This window comes from Gopherus evgoodei, chromosome 9, assembly GCF_007399415.2.
Source record: "Gopherus evgoodei ecotype Sinaloan lineage chromosome 9, rGopEvg1_v1.p, whole genome shotgun sequence".
Taxonomy (NCBI): Eukaryota; Metazoa; Chordata; order Testudines; family Testudinidae; genus Gopherus; species Gopherus evgoodei.
Window position 1 is genome coordinate 12,959,151 of NC_044330.1, and position 19,852 is coordinate 12,979,002.

The window sequence follows — 19,852 nt, forward strand, 5'->3', positions numbered from 1 at the left end:
TACTACTTGTCATATACTTTTTATTTCTCAGAATAGCCATTATTGGTTTTGAAAGAAGCTTGAAGTTGGCCTTAAAAGACTTTTTTTGTTTTTGTTTTGCAATCCATGGTTGAACAGATGTTAAGTAAACAAAAGTGTATTTGAAAAAGGGTATGTTACATCTTGTAACTTTACCCAGTAATGGGGTATACGTGCAACCCTGGTGTCATCCTCACTGTTGTCAGGTATAATATGAATTGACTGAATTCATGGTTTTCCAGTGTTACTGCATTCTTTAGGTTACTGGGCCTTAGTGTTTTAAATTGCATTTATACATTTGACAGCTTGTATCTTTTTTTTTAAGTAATAAAAAGATGGTTGAACAAAACATGGTGGGGAAAGTTTTCAAGAGTGCCTAAATGATTTAGGAGTCTAAGTCCTATTTTCAACAATGAGGCAGTTTGGGGAAAGATTTTCAAAGATATTTAGTTATCTAATGGTACGTCCAGACTACCCACCGTATCGGCGGGTTAAAATCGATTGCTCGGGGATCGATATATTGCATCTAATCTAGATGCGATATATCGATCCCCAAGCATGCTTATATCGATTCCGGAACTCCATCAACCCGAACGGAGTTCTGGAATCGACACGGAGAGCCGTGGACATCGATCCCGCGCCGTCTGGACGGGTGAGTAATCCGATCTTAGATATTCGACTTCAGCTACGTTATTCACGTAGCTGAAGTTGCGTATCTAAGATCGATTCCCCCCCCCTAGTCTGGACGAGCCCTAAGATAGATGCTGAATGGGACTTTCAAAAGCACCCAAGGAGGTTAGTTGCCTAACTCCCAAATCAATGGTAATTAGGTAGGTGCTTTTGAAAATCCCACTAAGTACCTATCTACATCTTTAGGTGCCTAAATACCTTTGAAAATCTGGCCCCATGGAGCTTAAGACTAATTCTGAATGAAAGTCAATGGGACTTAGGCTTCTAAGTCATGTGGATGTGTTTGAACATTTTACTTGACATTTTATTTAAAATGTCATTCTCGTTAAATCTTGAAGTCCAGAAGCATGTTTGTTGTTCTTTAATTTTTGTAACCCTCCCTTCTCTAATTCATTTTCACAGTATGAGCAGTTATTTTGTTTTAAGTATCGCGTCCCCCCTTGTTAAAACTCTGAGATAGTGCTGATTTAATTATTTCTTCCTACTAGTCAGCCTTTTAATTGCATATAGGTATGTATGGGGTGAGATTGGAGGTTGTATTATTTAAAAAACAAAAATGTCCTTTGATCATGTTTGCATTGGTAACACACTTGCTTTTTGTCATGGTTGAGCATTTTTGAATGAAAACGTAGCCTGGATGCAGATCATTTGTGGGGTGTGGGATAGTGAGAAAAGTGGCTTATTTTCCAGAGTTAACTATCCAAAAAAGCAAAGATGGTATTGAAAATGTGTGTGGGAAAGGAAAAGTCCCCTTCTAAACTATTAAAAACAAACAAACAGAAAACAAGGAGTCCTTTTGGCGCCTTAGAGACTAACACATTTATTTGGGCATAAGCTTTTGTGGGTTATAACCCATCCATCAGATGCATGGAGTGGAAAATACAGTAGGCAGGTATAAATATACAGCACATGAAAATGTGGGAGTTGCCTTACCACGTGGGGGGGTCAGCGCTAATGAGGCCAACTCAGTCATGGTGGATGTGGTCTGTTCCCAACAGTTGACAAGAAGGAGTGAGTATCAATAGAGGGAAAATGATTTTTTGTAGTGACCCAGTCGCTCCCAGTCTTTATTCAGGCCTAATTTGATGGTGTTAAGTTTGCAAATTAATTCCAGTTCTGCAGTTTCTCATTGAAGTCTGGTTTTGATATTATTGTTACCCTTTTTGTTGTTGTTTTACCAAATAAGTCAATTCTGGGTTACTTGTATTAACTCTTCCCAAGATGTTTACCTAGGCCTAAGGGAAGCTTGTCCAGATAGCTTAAGTTTAATTTATTCTAGGCTCTGTGGCTCGTTTTATGGCTTTGGAGAGTCTGTGTGATCACAGAATATGAGGGTTGAAAGGGACCAAGGAGGTCATCTAGTCCAACCCCCTGCTCAAAGCAGGACCATTTCCCAGACAGATTTTTGCCCCTGATCCCTAAATGCCCCCCCTCAAGGATTGAACTCGCAACCCTAGGTTTAGCAGGCCAGTGCTCAGACCACTGAGCTATCCCTTCTCCCTATGGTGGCACATGTTTTCATTACTAAATACCAGAGTCCAAGTGCAGTATACATTCTCGGTGTGTTTAATATCTGGGTTAATGTGGGGAGGGAAAGGGGTGAGTCTAAACTATAGTGTATTTCTATCATTAATATTCATAAGCATGAATCTGCATATTTGACATCAGTCCAAGACTCATGGGTAGTAATACCCGTCATGCTAATAAATGGCGGCCATTATAGAAACATACTCAGTGCCATCGCAACACTCTTAATTCACTTTGTTCCCACTAGTATGCTGCTAGCTACTTCTTCATCCCAAATGCAGGGGAATGTATCTGGCCTAATCTTAGATAAGAAGGAGGTTCTGAAGTAGTAATGCTCAACTAATGGTAATTAAAAATGGAGATTATATTTCTCCCTTGTTAAAAGTTTATATTTTCAGTAGTAAAAACCTCAAAAATTGGAGCTGAAAGTTCTCTCAATCCCATGAAATTTTGTTTTTTCATTATGGTATTTTTTCACAGGGGTTTTCTGTTTCACCCTTCATTTTTCAGAGACAGTGGACTCATAGTAGTTAGTATTCAACAGAACATCTGCCTCAGGAAAAATTTGGCAGCTTTCTCACACAAGAATTTCAGAAGAAGTATTTGTTATCCCTAAACTAGATGCTGGCAGAGCTGATAATTCTAAAACCTTTCTCCTGGGGAATAGCATATAGGAACAGTCTTAATAATGAGGAAGCAAGTCCGTTTTATTTGCATTTTGAAAAGATCAAACTCTCTCCACTTGCTCTGTGAACAGACCACCTCGTTATTGTCTCTCTCTCTCTCTCTCTCCTCTTCTCCCCCCCCCCCAAAAAAATAATCAAATTGCTTGCTTGTATCGCCACTGCAGAAGTTGTGTGATGTGCCTGGCAACCCAGGAGCTTTTCTGAAGCAGTTTAACAATTACAGAACATGCATGACTCCTCCATTCCAATAGTGGTTATAGAAGACCCCATAATGATTCTCTGTGCCTCTCTTTCTGCCATGCCACTTGGGAAACGTTTTCCTTGCCTCATGTGTGCTTCTGATTTATGTTGCTAGTATAGTTTTAGCTAGTATTTATCTTTAATAGGTTAGTTTTGACTGATTTTTGTGCTGGTCCAAAAGACATTTTATTTTCACATATGAACTGCTTAAAAAGACCCATATGGGGTAATTTGCGTTTGTGGCTTTTTAAGCCAGAGCAAAACGAACATGCTAGTGATGCTTCAAGGTCATACTGTTGAAGGAGGTCATGTTCACTTAGCCTTCTCTAAGAGACCAGTGTAATTGGATCTGATGCCCTCAATCACTGGAAAAAAAGGAATGGGCTGTAGAGGAGCATAGGATTTTTCTGGGTACTTTGAGTCCTTAGTACCTCTAGCAACTTCTTTTTAAACAAAATAATAATTAAAAAAAAAACAAATAACCAAAGCAGCATGCTGAGGCAAGTTGTCAATTAGTATGCCTGTTCTGCAGCACCCAGCCTCATTTTTCCTTCACCCAGGAGCACCCCAGTAAGTCCACCAAGGCTCGTGTTGCATACCAACACACCTTGGGGACTAGTTTATTAACCTACTGTTTCCTCAAACTTGGTCTCTTTCGTCCCATCTCCCACTGCATACAGACCCTTCTTTCCTGAAGGTCTGTCTATGTTGCAGATTCAAATAAAGTCTCTTTCTGAGGTATTCCACTGAGGCCTCTCCTTTCTGAGTCCTGGCTAAATTTTCATAGTCTCTTTTCTCTGAGGTTTGGTTTCAATTTCCCCAGCTAGTACAGCATCTCAGTCCTCCCTGGCTTCGCCCAGTCTTTGGGATAGCCAGGCCACTGTTCTTGGGCTTTGCTCTCTAGAGTCTCAGGCCAGGATGCCAGAAGGCTTCCCCCACTGCTTCCTCAGAGATCATGTTGGAGCTCAGCTTCCCTTCTCCTCATCTCTGTTTCCAGCAGCACTCCCCTGATGCTCCTTACTCTCTCTCACAGAAAACTCTCAATCTCCCTCTTCTCCTGTCCACTCTTCCCTGCCTTATAAAACCTTAAACAACTTTCCTTTTCTGTCAGTTAGCCAGTTGGTCACAGGGCCTTTCCTTTCATTCTGTGACACAAATCAAGACACTGAAGCAGAGAACTTCAAGAAGTGTTCCAAATCTAGGAACACTTACAAATTTCATCAACGGGCATCAGTGTATATAGCCTCCTTAGTTCCCACGGATCCATTGATGGAGGTGGATTGTTTTTATTTAGGTATGTGACAAATTGCCTGTTTTTGTTAGGACCTAAACTTGAAACACTGGATCTATTATTATTATTTTTGTAACATGGTAGCACTGAGAAATCCTAATCCAGGTTCCGTTGTGGTAGGTGACGTACAGACAAACAGCAAAAGCCATAGAGAGCTGCCCCAGAGAGCTTAATGTCTACATGGCAGGCAGTATGCAACAGGTGAACAAAACAGACAGGCTGGAAGTGGTGGAGGTAAGAGGATGAGGTAACAATCAAATGTACAATGCTTAGTAGAAGGCAGAAGTCACAGCTTGTTGGGAATGAGCTATGACTAGGGAATAGCAGGACAGACCTTGTGGTGGGAGAGGTGGACGAGAGCATGGAATGGTGATAAAGGAAATGTCAATGGAAGAAAGTAAAGAGAGATTAGGGAGGAGGGAGCTGAGAGAGAAAGATAAGTTATTGATGTTGATGATCGAAAAAAGGAACTCTGCAATGGAGAGACCAGAGTGAGGGAGAGAGAGAGCAATGTTTGGTGAAGATCTAGCTGAAGTGAGTGGTCAGTTTGGTCAGTGGAAGAATTGATTTGAGATGCGAGCAAGAAGGTGGGTGTTTAGTGGTTTGCAGAGGCCATCAGCATGGAAGATAAAGTCATCAAGGACGGGTGGAGATTGATGTAAGGAAGATGGCAAGCTAGGAATCAAAACCTGATAACAGCATTGTGGGGGAAGAAGCGAAAAGAGCTAGAAGGAGTGCTGGTTACAGAAGGAGTAAGAATAGGGAGAAGTTGGAAGCAGCAGGAGCAGGAGAAGCTAAGCATAACATCCCCACCACATTCCTCAGGGGATGATTCTTGATACAGAGTGCAGGAGCAAATGAAGTTGCTCTAAGAGACTGCAGCTGCTGAGGTGGTTTCACCAGGAAAATCCGGATCTCTCTTGGAACCTGGAGATGGCCATGGCAAGAAGTGAAGAGGTCACAGATAGCTGTGATGCTTTTAGAGATGGGCAAGCATCCCATAGGAAGCAGGAGAAGGAGAGATAAGAGGTGACGAGGGCTGGTCATGAGGCTAGTAAGGAAGGGACCAAAGGGGCAGAAGTGGTGATGGTGGGGTGGGGTGGAGTGGAGTGGATGGGGGGCCAGGTTTGGGGCAGATGTCACTGGAGGTGAGGAGGAGGTGGTTGAGGAGTGTGTTGGATTTATGTGGTTAGAAGAAGGAGGGGGATAGGGATGGGGAGGAGAAAAAGAATAGGTAAAGATGTTGGAACTGTAGATGGTGAGATTAGTGGGAAAGGGGAAACAAAGCAGGTGGTGAGTTTCAGGATCTATCTCTGCGACCGCAAAACAGATAATTGATTTCTTACCAAAACTCAAGTGGTATGCTCATCTACCTTTTTGTCTGAAATCTCTTGTCAAGATAGCAATACTACTGCAGGAGTATCAAGGATTCCTTCAGCAGAAAACAGTTGCAAGGACCACAGAGACACTATCATTACTGTCAGTAACCTAACTATATTAATCATAACAAATGGACCTATGCCAGATTGCTGGGTCATTAATTGCTATTTGCTAACAGGGTTTCCAAAACAAACAAACTAACCCTGTCAGTCAGTCAGAAACCAGCTAATTTATATGTCTAGTATAGCTTTAAGCGTTTTCCTTGTAGATAAATAGTTATTATTTGAAGCTCTGAATAAGTCTATTCTCAAACCAGTCAGTATGCAACTGATCAACAGTAACATATAGTGAGAAAACAGTGCACCTCTTAGAGCACCCAGTATCCATCAGTACAAACGATTCATGTAGATGTAATCACTGTGTCTAATAGAAATAAAGTCACTGTAATGGAACATTGTCATAGGATCAATGTCTCCTGTTTTGAAAATAAACCCCTCAGCTTTGCCTTTGCACTTTATGTACCAGCAGGAGACCATATAATTCAATTCAATTGACACAACCTCTTAAATAGAGCTCTGAATGATCTATTGTGGGAATATCAGTAGCAACATATTTGGAAAAATAGAATGTTCTTGATCATTCTCACATGCTGGATTACACACTAGGTTTTCTAGTGGGTGGAGACAGGAATAAATGAGCTGTGAGGGTACAAACCTTGTATGATCATGTTAAATGTTTGATTGTATAGATTTCTGTAATTTTTGGATCTGGTAATCACACAGTCACTCTGCTTGCACACCCTTCTTCTTCTGTGGTACATTGCCACACACAGAGGACGTTTGTGAGTGTTCGTCTCTTTTGAGTCCAGGCAGAAGCTCTCAATAGTACGCATTTTGCCTCCATTTCCGGTTCAGAGGGACTTTTCTGCAGGTTTTGGGGATTTTTTTGTTTGTTTTTGTTTTTCTATTTTTCAAGAGCAGATGACACACTACTTCCCCAAATAAAGGGATTTTCCTGAATGATTTCATGGGCCAGCCCTTTGATTATCAGATCAGCATTCTCGTTCAGTTCTTTTCTCTGACGACTGTGTTCTGGGGAGCTGTTCACTCAGTATGATGAGCAATGGAATTGCAAGCACTCTCCTTACTTAACCATGAGTGAATTTTTCACTTAGGCCCTGGTGGAGCAAAGCAGTTGAGCACATGCTCAACTTTTAATACTCAAATTGGACTATTCATATGCTTAAAGTTATGCACACAGTAAATTGTTGAGTTCGACTGGGTCCTAAAACAAGGCAGTGGTCAGGGCTGATCCCAGTTTTCTCCTTTCTTGTAGTTGAGGTGTCTCCATCATCTGTGTCCAGATCCCAGGAATCTTAGCATCTCCCTATTCTGTCCCTTTTTCAGAAAGCACCTAAACACATGTTTAAGTTGGCATCTTTGTGTCCAGACTACAAGAGCCTTATTGAATTTAAGTAGGCATCCTAAAGGAGCTTTACTATATCTAAAAGGACATTCTTCTAATGGTTTAAGGGTGGAATCACAGAGGCTTACTTGGCCAAGGAAAGACTACTGCTTTTCGGAAAGCCAACTCTCGGGGCAGAGAAAGCAACAAGGTGGGCTTCTATACTTCTACTCAGGCATTACAGGCTAGATATAGCCTCATATATGGGATCTGGAAAGTGCAGGTTACATTTCTGAGGTAATTCTTCCCCCCCCCCCCATATATATATATATATATATATATATAGACACACACACACACAACGGCTGGATTTACACAGGAGTGCGGTCAAGAGGAATTTCTTAATTTTTTGTTAATTTCTTTATGCACTCTTACGACAGCCCAATTATTTGAGGGGGCTATGGTTGACTCTCTTTTAATGTTATTAGTTATAGTTACTGCTGGGCAATTCAATTAGACCTTGGGGTTGGGGTCTTCATCAGTAAAGCCATTGGACCTTGAATCCCTCTACTAGAATGTTCCTTCTTGGTTCCCATCAGAGATATCTGACAGTGTCTTCTTTCATTTTTTGGGGGGGGATAATTCTAACTGAGTCAGAAAACTCCCACTTAGTGTTTCCCCCTCTACCCTAATTTTACTGCCATGTGCCTACGTGCACTGAGCAGCCAAAATTTGTCCTTTAAGATTTAACTAATAGCTTCTGTGATAAGGTTGCTTAGAATAGGAAAATACGTATCACCACATTAAGGAAATCAGGAGAGTAAATCTGTTGTCTGTCAGGTCTGGACAATTGATCTGGTGTATTGTCTGTAACAGAGTAACAAGAATCTAAGCATGTAAACAACATTGAATGACATAAAGCCTCAGTTTAAATATTTAAATTTAAAAATTAGTATTTAAATTTAAGTTTAAATATTACTGTAATCAACTCTGGACACTTACAAAATCCATGGCCACCAAGAAGTACATTTTAAAAATACTGAAATTAGCTTTATCTAACCTTACAGCTACCCTGGATAATAGCCCCTTCCACTCCATAAAAATTCCATGGAAATATATATAAGAGCTGTTGCTTGAGGTTTAATATTCAAGTGAAATATTATATAGTAAGATGGTTGCACACAAAACAGATCTCTTTATAACTTCTGATGGTAGCTGGGTAGTCTTGAGGGACTATGCTGACTTCACATAGAACAGTATTCCCTTTAACTCTAGCTCAGATAAACAATTTTAAATAAATATTGAAATATAAAGTAAGTAAAAGAGTATTTTTAGTGCATTTTAGTCTACAGATATTAAAGAAAGTACAAACAAATCCCATGTTTTTTGAAGCAGTTAACAAATTGTTGACATTAAATGACTGCATTTGAAATACACCAATTTATATTGAACTAGAAAAAATTCTTCGTAAAAAGGCTCTAGATATCACTAACTTTAAACCCCCTCCCCAACACAAGAAATGTACATTTAGTAGCCAAAAGAGTTTCATAAATTTAAACAATGATAAAAATGTCAGGAGCTAATGAAAAATAGTAACTTCAGAGTTGAGACTGACTTGCTAGCATCTAAGCTTATAATGTTAATCCTTTAAACAAATGTAGGTACGTATAGCAGATCAGCATTAGCTATTACTTATACATTCCTTTAAATACATCTTCAGTGTAGGAAACAATTTCCAAGAATTGTTCTCAGAAATGAATATTCTCCTTGATTTAAAATAAGTAACACTCATTGAAGCTGTAAAATGGGGACAAATTAATTCCATTTTTTCATTATATGATTTGTGCTGACCGTGGTAGCCAGAATTTTACTTCCCTAAGAAAATATGGAGCTGCTAGCTTTGCATAACTCATAATATCCAAATACAATTCTGAATATACTGTAACTTGATATTACCATAATATCTAGGGGCCTGTTCTCCTGCATCACTATAGCATATGAATTTGGGGAAGAGATTCATGGTTCAGTAATTAAATACTGTTTTGCTTTAGGTGAATACAATATGATGGGGGCTAATTTAGCTACAACTAATCAGGGAAGAGATCTTGGAGTCATCATGAATAGTTCTCTGAAGATGTCCACTCAGTGTGTAGCGGCAGTCAAAAAAGCAAACAGGAAGGTATAGAGAATAAGACGGAGAATATCTTATTGCCCTTATATAAATCCATGGTACGCCCACATTTTGAATACTGCGTACAGATGTGGTCTCCTCATCTTAAAAAAGATATACTGGTATTAGAAAAGGTTCAGAGAAGGGCAACTAAAATGATTAAGGGTTTGGAATGGGTCCCATATGAGGAGAGAGTAAAGAAACTAGGACTTTTCAGCTTGGAAAAGAGGAGACTAAGGGGGGATATGATAGAGGTATATAAAATCATGAGTGGTGTGGAGAAAGTAATTAAGGAAAAGTTATTTACCTGTTACTCTAATATAAGAACTAGGGGCCACCAAATGAAATTAATGGGCAGCAGTTTTAAGACAAATAAAAGGAAGTTCTTCACACAGTGCACAATCAACCTGTGGAACTCCGTACCTGAAAAGGTTGTGAAGGCTAGGACTATAACAGGGTTTAAAAGAGAACTAGATAAATTCATTGAGGTTAAGTCCATTAATGGCTATTAGCTGGGATGGGTAAGAAATGGTGTCCCTGGCCTCTGTTTGTCAGAGGGTGGAGATGGATGGCAGGAGTTAGGTTCATTCCCTTTGGGACACCTGGCATTGCTCACTGTCGGTAGACAGGATATTGGGCTGGATGGACCTTTTGGTCTGACCCATTATGGCCATTCTTATGTTATGTTCTTAGGCAAAAACAAGAAATAAGCCATATCTGTGCCTTACGTTAGAACTATGCTAGGTGTTTCTGGGGCCTTAATGCCCAGATTTGAAGCTTGTGAGGATCTTGTTATCATTTAGTTCATTTTTCTTTTAGGGTTGTAATTCTCTGTCTTCAGGAAATTCCAAACAGTCTGTGTCACATTGTGTGCTCTGTACACTCAAATTGGCATGGAAAGATGGAGATTGCTGCCATAAATTAGGTCAGTAAAGCTGAATATTTATACAGATATTTACTGAGTGAGCTAAGGAAAAAAGTCGGACAGGGAAAAGAAAAATTATGTTTCAGTATTTTGAAAATAGAGCTGTATTATAGTGATTTAAAAATAAGACCAAAGCATTAGAGATAAAAGACGAAGATGTGAAAAGCAGCTCATGTTTTAGACTGCTAGGTGGAAAACAATTAAAGCATGACTATATGGGATGCAAGTAAGAGGGAGGGTTCATTAAGTAGAATTACAGGGAAGTTTGTTAATATATTTTCATATTTGACATCTCCTCTTGAGTTTTGAAAGCAAAAGAATATTTTTAAATAACAGCAGTTAAGAGATGAGTAAATTCAGAAATAGTGATACTTTTTCTGTTTGAACTATGTGAACCTTACAACAAAGCCAGTTTTTCTTATCCACCAAGGACTTTAAAAGTGTTTTCCTTTGAATTCAGAAGGTTAGAGAGGCTCTCTAATAACAGCATTGTCAGAAACCATAAGAATCCTAACAAGGCCAATTTATAGTGTGCCTGATGGTAGGAAAAAGTCTCTCAAATGAAAATGTGAAAACAAACAGAACATTTTGGGGCAGTAAGTCAATAGTATAATCAAAGAAGAGACAACATTTAAAGACTTAAGAGAAAATGGGAAAATGCCAGTTATAATTAAAACTGATTTCTTAATAAATACATCCACAGTACAATTTTCTCTTTGAATTGGGCCAACTCTTTACCATAAGAAACTCTTATCAACTTCAGACATGATCTTGCAGGGAAACTTTTTTATAAATATAGGGCACAAGCATTTTGTTAAACTTTCTCTTCGTGTTTTAGTTTTTACATCTTGAGAAACGGCACTTTTTTAATACCAGTGAAATTCAGTGTTATAGCACAGAATGTATTGGCATTCTTGTTAAGACCTGCTATTGTGTTCTGAAGTTTTATAACTTGCCCATAAACATTAACTCTGAAGTTGGAACTTGGTGCTGAAACTGGAAATCTGAAATACTTTTCATTTGGAATTTACTAAGAATGGGGAAAGCACATCAGCCACAAAAAATGTTCTCAACCTCAGCCCAATCTCTGCACTGAACCTAGCTTGAATCTGTTTAAAGGTGAAACATCACTGCTCCTCTAGGCTCCTCCACCTTCCTTGATGATGCTTAAGCAGCTTCTGTATAGATGCCCAGGGCCCGTGATAGCAAAGTTGTATTGCTTGCTTCATATAGAGATACCAATCTCTAGCAGATGGGGTTCCATAAGTTATGGATCTTAAGATTAATCTGCAAAGTACTGTGAAGAATAACCTTTGGAGAAATGGTGTATTGCTGGGGAGATCCCTTTACGGTACATGGTGTTTATGTAAACTATGGAGAGTTGAAATAAAACTTTCTGAAAGGTTGTATAAATAAACATATTCTTTTCTCAGTGCTTATCTAGCTAAACAATTTACTGTCACTGGAACTTTAGCAAAGATTATGGTGGATTCTCCATCACTGGCAATTTTTAAAATCAAGATCATTTAAAAAAAAAAAAGATATTCTGTAGTTTAAGAAGGAATTATTTACAGGAAGTTCTGTGGCTTGTGTAATAACAGGAGGTCTAACTAAATTGGGGGTGGGCAAACTATGGCCCAGGGCCTGCATCTAGCTTTCCGGACATTTTAATCTGGTCCTCAAGCACCCACCGGGAGCAGGTCCGGGGCTTGCCCCACTCCGGTGCTCCAGCCAGGGAGCAGGGTCAGGGGCTTGCTCCACTCCATGCGGCTCCCGGAAGCAGCGGCATGTCCCCCTCTGGCTCCCACATATAGGGGCAACCAGGAGGCTCCACATGCTGCCCCCACAGCTCCCATTGGCCGAGAACTGCGGCTAATGGGAGCTGCAGGGGTGGTGCCTGTGGTCACGGCAGCATGCTGAGCTGCTTGGCTGCGCCTCTGCATAGGAGCTGGAGAGGAGGCATGTTGCTGCTTCTGAAGCTGCTTGAAGTAAGCACCACTTGGAGCCTGAACCCCTGACCCTGTCCTGCACCCAACCCCCTGCCCCAGCCTTGATCCCCCTCCTGCCCTCTGAACTCCTCGGTCCCAGCCCAGTGTGCCCACCTGCACCCTGAACTCCTCATTTCTGATCCCACCTCAGAGCCCCCACCCCCAGCTGGAACCCTCACCTCCTCCCACACCCCAATCCCTAATTTTGTGAGCATTCATGGCCCACCATTCAATTTCCATACCCAGATGTAGCCCTGGGGCCAAAAATTTGCCCACCCTGAACTAAATGATCACAATGGTCCCCTTGGAATCTATAAATAAACCAAGTATCTGGACCTTTTCAGATTCATTAATTCAGTTGGTTTTATTTAAAGAGCATGGTCCTAAAAATGGTACGAATCTAAAAAAAAAAAAAAATGTGATTCCACCTTTGTGTGTGCATGCTTAAAAATAAAATAGAAGTTATTTTCCAGGGTTTCTTGTAAAGTGGGGAAAAGAATCTGATTAATGTTTGTGTCTTTGTTGGAGGGGTTTAGTACGTTTCGGAGATATTCATCTTGTGGTCATGGTACCATTATGTATGAGTAAATGCAGGAGTCTGTTTATGAAAGTTTTTCAAAGGCCTGGAGCATTGGATAGACCTCTTTGTTGTGCAGTCAAAACCTACCAGAACGAAATAATTCCTTTGCTGCATTTTGAGAAATATTTTGTATTTACAAAGTCAAGGGCTCTACTGTTGACCCCCTAGTTAGCAGGTGTTAGAAGCTGCTGAAATTTCATTCATGGTGGTAGGTGCCCCTCATTAACTCTACCCAGGATAAACAGGCAGTGGGAGTGGTCCTTTAGGAAGCGGGAAGTAGGATACAGGAGATCCTGGAGGGAAATTCTAGGTTACTGGAGGAAACTTAAGATGATGTTTGTTTTTGATGTTTTTTGATTTAAAGGAAGGTATTAGGCATGTGCCTAATCAGGGCCGGTGTGTTCCCTTTAGGCTGGGATGAGGAACCCCCAATCCATTCATCCTTGGCTTAGGAACTGTAACTTCTTGGCATAGATAATATTTTTCAATCTAAATTTCATAACTCTGTTCTTGTAAGTCCCATTTTTAACTGTGACCTAGGCATTGGTTTCAATATGAAATAGGCTTATAGATACCTAAGTCACTTTTGAAAATGGGACTTTTAGGCTTTGTTGAAAAAATTTCAATGGTTTCCAAATATTATTGAAAAATTGTGGATTCCAGGAAAAATTTTCTCTGTTTCGAGTTAATGTTGTCAGGACCAGATTTAGTATTTTTGGCAGGGCCAGACTGTTAAATTTTTAGAATGTCAAGAGGCCTCTCTGCTGTGGGGTCAATACATAACTGCCAAAATTTGAAAAAATATTTTCAGTGGACAGTTTTTTTCAAATTAACCGGAGGGTTTAAGATCTGATAAGGCCTTCATCTGCCACAGAATTCTGCATGAATGAATGAATAAATAATGAATATTCTCCGTCTCTTCACAATGATTTAATTGAATCCAGAATAAAGAGCAATATTAATATAATTTCAAGTGCTGAAAAGTACTCGCCATCTCATTCCTTTCCCTCGAGCACATAAGTATATACACAGGAAATCAGTGAATTAAATGTATTAGCAGTCCCTTAACTTGTTTATGGACAGTAATTTTTTAGTTTTTTCTCTTTCATTTTTTCCTGTTCTTTTACTCTTTTTATGTCTGGCCCATTCTGTCTGTCTCCATTCCACTTGCTGCCCCCACCCCCAAAGAAAACAGCACAAAGCACCACCACCACTTTGGGCCTTGTTCTAATTCTGGGAAAAACAAATTCAGTCAATTTGTAGGTTAGCTAATTTAATGTATTTATATTCCTATTATTATTTTCCTTGGCAGAAATCCTATGTAGCTCTGTATGTTCCAGGAGAAAGTGATGGGATGACTGCTGAGCTGAGCGCTTGTGATGTATTAATATAGCTGGCTGCTTTGGATTCAGTTGTTACCTGATAAGGCTTCAGCCTCCTCATTGCCTCAAGGCTGATAGAACTGGTGTGTGGCTGTCACAGCTTCCCAGGCCATTCCAACACATGCGAACTGCTGGAGTTCTAGATCACTCCTGCCACGCCACATCAGAACTTCCCCTGCTTGTGGCTCCAGCCCTGCAGGGAAGCACCAAGACTCAGGGCTCCCCCAATCCCCCACAACGGGGCAAGATGGCGCTCATGGCCCCTGCCCCATGGCCCAGATGAAATTAACCACAGGGCCGGATCTGGCCCGCAGGCCCTAGATCCCCCAACCCTGCCCTACGTATAGGAGCCGAGAGAGGACATGCCGGGTGCTTCCTGGGAGCCTGCCAGCCCCGCTGCACCGCTAACTGGACAGTCAACGTCCTAGTCAGCAGTGCTGACCGGAGCCACCAGGATCCCTTTTTGACCGGATCTTCCGGTCAAATGGTCACCCTAATGTCAGCGAGAATGAAGACGGGCCATGTAGAGCTGGCTATGCTGGTCCTACTCCTGGAGAGTTCTGTGCATTGGGTTAGCTGGCTAAGCCAGCTTTGCAGCTGCTTTGCAGTAGTACTCCAGTGTGAATTGCCCACAGCAGGAAGGTCTCATGGAACTTTCATGAAGTAGAAGTTTGTGGAAAGGAAAGTTTTAGTGGCATCTTGATTACCTTCTGTGCTTATGTAAACATTTTCACCTGCATTGAATTTTGCCTTTAATTCTATGTCAAAAGTTTGCCGAACTCCCACTTTTCCCATTGTTGTACAGCGGAATGTGTGCTGGTTCTTTTGCTTGACTGCTGCTCTCTACTCTCTACATAGAGGTCAGTGGAATTCAGTAGTGAATTGTTTCTTGCATGTATAGAGCTGGGATCCCTTGGGATGAAAGCTGACATAGAGGTGTTGGAATCGGTAGCAATTTTAAACAAGCGCTATAGAAAATGGCTAAAACCAAGACTGTGAAAGAATCTGGAAACTTGTGCAACACTTTTCTTGTAATAATTCTCTTATTTTAATGTCCTCACTGGGCAGATTCTATGCTTATTTAACACGTTTTCTTATTTTTCAAGCAGTGTTCAGTATTTCAAAAGTTTGTGTTATACTCTGCCACGTTTTGGCAATGAGATCTAAAACCTGTTTTCGTGTGGGACAAATGCCAGTTATTTCTCCTTACTTCACTGAACATCTTGCTGGAGAACACTTTGAACCAGCCTTGCTAAATGTTACTAGCTTACATGCCTAAGGTGAATAACACTTCTGACAGACAAGTAAATATTAGTTTTTCCTTGATCTTCACGTATCAGGATAAAGAACAGGTGGCTGGTACATTTGTATCACAGTTTTGCAATTCTGCTTGAATAGCTAGCCCTCTTGGTAGTAATAATGCTATTTATTTGCTAAATATTAAATATTTGTATTCATACCTGATTTCTCCATATTGTCTATCTCTTATTTTTCTAATGATGTAGTGAAATCTGAAAAATCTATAAAATGGTAGTAGGGGCACCACGCCAGTGTTATGAATTTCTGCAGGGTGTGTGGGTATATAACATAAGGAGACTTCCACATTGGCCTCTGTAACTCAACTACGTTTTTTTTGTTTGTTTTTTGTTTTTGTTTTTTAATAGAGGACTATTGTTTCCTCTGCCATGGAACTCCCTTCCCTTTAGCTAGTGGTTTGGGGTAATAGGATAGTGTACATTTGACAACTGACAGTCTGTCTAAAAAGGACTAGTATTTGATGTTGGTTTTTTATGCTAGATGGAGTTGCTGATACATACAACATAGTTGAAGAGTACATATATTCCCTTTGTTTAGCAACGTGAGCCTTAAAAATTATATTTAAACTTGTTTTAAAATCCAAATGATTTATAGAAATGATAGAATTCACACATTTGTTCTAGTATTTTTGCAAGGCAAAATGCCTAAGCTTGCAGCAGGACAGCTCTTCAGAAATTTGTCAACCCCAGAAATGATTAGCTATGTTACCTTTTAGTTTGTGGGTTTATCAAGAAAAACTGCCCACTTCTTTCTTTTCATTATCAGCATGTTTGTGACTCTCAGGTAAGCTACTTAACTAAACTTTCCAAGTGTTATTTGTAAGAAAAGGCTATCAACATACTTTTAAAATCTGGACATTGGTTCCTGCGAACTAGCAATTGTAAGCATTGTTATGCCTTCAGAAGAAAGAGAGAGATGAAAAAGATTCAAGTAGCATAGAATTGCAATTTGGTCTCTTTCTCATTTTAAAGAAAAATTATGTCCTAGAAAGAATGTAAAGTCTTTTAAATTTCAGCTATCTAGTTACCCTGGTCTTATGAGTTTCTTTGTTTTATTCTTGTTTTTGTTTTGCTTAGCTTTTCATCACTATTGTTTCCCTTTTAGTTCCCTCTCCTTGACCGTTAGTATCAAATGACCACACAACCGTCCTACAAGTTATAGTAGGAGCCAGCTGAGGAAGCCAACAGGTTTCATTCCTATTTTGTGAAGTGATATTCATTTTGGACAATCTAAGAAGGCCTATTCTCTACTGTTTCCTTCTATGTTTTACTGGTGCCAGGACAATAAGGCAATATGAGATCTTGTTGCAAAATCATTTTTGACTAACCTTTAGTCAAAAGCTGTGGGGAGAGGGATCTCGTATTTTCATTTTTGACTAACTTTTTCAAACTCTGATACCAGTGAGCTCAGTATTGCCAACCTAAAACATTCAAATAATGTTTAAAAAAATCAAAGCCATAAATGTATCTTGTCTTCTGGTTTCTGAGCCTTTAGGGTACGCTCAGTTCACATTTTAAAGCTTTTCTCTGCAACTATCAGAGCTAGAAACTAACTTTTTTTTTTTTTTTTTAAAGTGGAAACAGGGATTCTGACACGGTCTCTTGACCTCAGCTGTTGGGACTTTTAAGAAAAACACCAAATATTGCAATAATTGGCAGCACTATGGTTGATGGTATTGAGTGATTTTCTGCACCAATATACCTGCGTTTTTTTTATTTTAGGGACCAAAATTGATTTTCCCCTCTACATCTGCAGATTCACTGTCTCTGATTTAATGTATGAGCTGTGCATTTATAGTTGCACCATACGTGTAGATATAGAGGAAGAGCAGGACTGTTAGCAAGATAGTGCCTGATGGATTCTATAGCACAATGGGGGCTAACAGGTTTGGTTTCATAGTAGAAATGAATAACATGGACTGTGCAGTTCGACCTTATATAAGACCTGTGCTATTCCTCCATATTGTCCCCCTTCTTCTTGTGTGAATTTGAGACTTCTTAAAGTTAGGGAGTACAAGCACTAGTTAGAGACACGTAAAGTTTGATCAGGCCTTGTGAAAGATTTTCACAGCCGTGTAAACATACCTCAATCTTAACTTGCCACCGTTCTGCTATCACAGCTGTTTCTTGAATACACACTGTCAGTCATAGCATGTTGTGTGGTAGTTTGATTACGATTGAGAATCCAGGATGAGGCCACTACATTTCTCTGTAACCTAAATTAGCATTTTAACCTAGGTCTTCAGAGGCAAAGGCTAGTGTGTTAACTTTGTTATAAATATTAAGATTCCTTCAGATAGTTGTTTTGGATGACATGCCACAAATATTGCCAAATTTCTGTCAGAAACTGTGTACTTGGAGTTATTTTTGTTGGTAAATGCTACTGACAATCATTGTTACTGTGCAGACCTCAAATAAAAAAATGAAATATATATTCAAATGTTAATAAAAGCGGAATAAAGCTTTTATTAAAAGGAATGCTGTTGGGTCAAAATTGCCCCCAAAATATAATGGTTTTACAGAGCCACAGTATTACATGGTTTTATTTTAACAGAAGTATGTTTTTCCTGAACAAATATATTCCTGCAGTCTTTGCAGCCTATATATTGCAGCGTTGTGATTTTGCTTGAGAACCTGAAAATAAAATTGATTAGAAAATAAGTGTTTAAAGCAAGTATTTTAGTTTCATTGTCCAAGTTGAAAGAAGTTGAATAGTGAAAGATAAATTCTAGTTTAATTATGTGATTGCTACAAACTACATTACCTATATCATGTTGTTGTTTGGTTGTTTTTTTTTAAATGAGGCCAGTCCTTTGGCTTCTGTTAATTAAAATAGTGCCATCAAATTATGTCAATTTACATCAGTTGTGTACCTGGCTTGATTTTAAAAAGAGTAATTTTTTACAATGGTGTGAGATAAATGGCATTTTAAAGGTGGAAATTCAGACACTTTACATTGTGAAATAAATCCACATTTTCAACATTCTGAATAGGAGTGTCTTGTTTTTATATACCATTTGTTGAGAAACTGGGATTGGTTGTTTAAAAATACCTATCTAATTTACGGTTCTTTACTTATTTTTAGGGTTATATCCTTTGTCGTGACCTCATGGTTTAAGTGGGAATAAAGATGAGTATAAGCAGTGATGAGTTAACTTCCTGGTATATAGATACTTGCAAGAGTCAGGTGAGTACATGATTATGATTATCAAGTTAATATTTCTTAGTTGCTTTGATAGTCAAGAAATAATTCATCTGTAATTGGCTTTGTCAGATTCATGGTGTTGGGATTTATAATTTAACCCGGGGATTCATCCACTAGATGTGAACTGCTTCTTGTTGCTTTCTCTCTATATCTGTTTCCATCATGTGGATCGAGTCTGCTAAGTTGCCTCTTGCAACTTAATCAACTTTAGTAATTTTAAATTTGGTAGCTTCTTACTAATAAAATAAGGGCTCGTTGAGTCTCAGGAAACTCATTTGCTCAGAAGAAGCTTTGATGTGCTGGATGGCCAAGACTCTTCATGCTCTGGACCACTTGAAGAGGTCTGCTGCAGAAAAATACTCTTGTGGTATGCTTCCTTTCTGGAGTCCTCCAAAAGACACTCCTATAGGTTGATCTTGTGCAACTGAGTTCCTTGGCAAAGCAGGAAAATAGAACAAGCTGATATTACTCTGTTTCAAACAAGGAAACATCAGTAAATGAGACAATAATGAATTATAGAATTTGTCATACTGTAAATGTGGATAAATAGATTTTTACCAGGAATGTATTTTAGAATCTCTGAAGTAAATTCCCTTTTCTAAAGACACTATCTGTATAGGTTTCTCATGTGTGAGTCTTTGCTCCTTAGTGCAAGACTAACAGAAATCTCCTAGCTCTTGAGGATAGCAGGGTAAAGCAAAAGTCTAATGCTGTTGTCATAAACAAAGGAAGGTGTTTTGTTTTTTTCTCCCCCCCCCCCAGTTGTGCCTATACAGAGCAATGACATCTGTAGTATACATTAAAAGGGTAAACTGCTGATAATAGCTCAGCTTAACTGATCACTCTCCTTATAGTATGTATGGTAACACCTATTGTTTCATGTTCTCTGTGTGTGTGTGTGTATCTTCCTACTGTATTTTCCACTACATGCATCCGACGAAGTGGCCTGTAGCCCATGAAAGCTTATGCTCAAATAAATTTATTAGTCTCTAAGGTGCCACAAGTACTCACGTTCTTTTTACTACAAGGGTAGAATCCCTTTAAATAGTT

At 39.4% G+C, this 19,852-nt stretch overlaps 1 long non-coding RNA gene across 3 annotated transcripts in view; it reads left to right on the top strand.

Annotated features, from left to right (window-relative positions):
* LOC115657222 overlaps positions 1–19,852 on the top strand; it is a 155,952-nt gene that overhangs the window by 132,862 nt on the left and 3,238 nt on the right. For all 3 annotated transcript variants that reach the window (XR_004001925.1, XR_004001923.1, XR_004001924.1), the window contains one exon: positions 18,683–18,784. This is a non-coding gene — a long non-coding RNA (uncharacterized LOC115657222). The remainder of the gene's footprint in view (positions 1–18,682; positions 18,785–19,852) is intronic.